The sequence below is a fragment of the Dipteris shenzhenensis genome, chromosome 30 (genome assembly GCF_047967505.1).
Source record: "Dipteris shenzhenensis isolate YYH24624 ecotype China chromosome 30, Dip_SZ_1.0, whole genome shotgun sequence".
Taxonomy (NCBI): Eukaryota; Viridiplantae; Streptophyta; class Polypodiopsida; order Gleicheniales; family Dipteridaceae; genus Dipteris; species Dipteris shenzhenensis.
This window is the reverse complement of record NC_141625.1, coordinates 22,422,565-22,423,325: the sequence shown is the minus strand read 5'-3', so window position 1 is coordinate 22,423,325 and position 761 is coordinate 22,422,565.

Genomic DNA, 761 nt, shown 5'->3' with positions numbered 1-761 from the left:
CTCCGCTCCCGCTCCCCCACCCCCTCCCTCCCTCCCCCCTCCAAGGGGTCCTGGTGGCTGCGGCCGCCAGACCCCCCCTCCCTCCCCTCCCCCCTCCAAGGGGTCATGGTGGCCGTGGCCGCCAAACCCCCCCCCTCCCTCCCTCCCCCACCTAGCTCCCCTCCCCCCCCTCCCTCCCTCCCTCCCCCACCCGGCTCCCCTCCCCCCCCCCAGAACCCCCCCGGCCCTCCCTCCCTCGACCCCTCGACTGCAGCCGCAGCCGCCAGACCCCCCCTCCCTCCCCTCCCCCCTCCAGGGGGTTCTGATGACCGCGGCTGCCAGACGCCCCCCTCCCTCCCTCGACCCCTCCCCCCCCTCCAGGGGATTCTGGTGGCTGCGGCTGCCAGAACCCCCCCTCCCTCCCTCCCTCAACCCCTCCCCCCTCCCTCCCCTCCGCTCCCACTCCCCCACCCCCTCCCTCCCCTCCCCCCTCTAGGGGGTCCTGGCGGCCTTGGCTGCCAAAACCCCCCCCTCCCTCCCTCCCCCACCCGGCTCCCCTCCCCCCCCCTCTAGGGGGTTCTAGTGGCCACGGCCGCCAGACCCCCCCCTCCCTCCCCTCCCCCCTCCAGGGGGTTCTGGCAACCGTGGCCGCCAGACCCCCTTGACCCCTCCCCCCCCTCCCCTCTCGTCCCCCACCCCCTCCCTCCCCTCCCCCCTCCAAGGGGTCCTAGCGGTCGCGGCTGCCAGACCCCCCCTCCTCCCTCCCTCCCCCACCCGGCTCC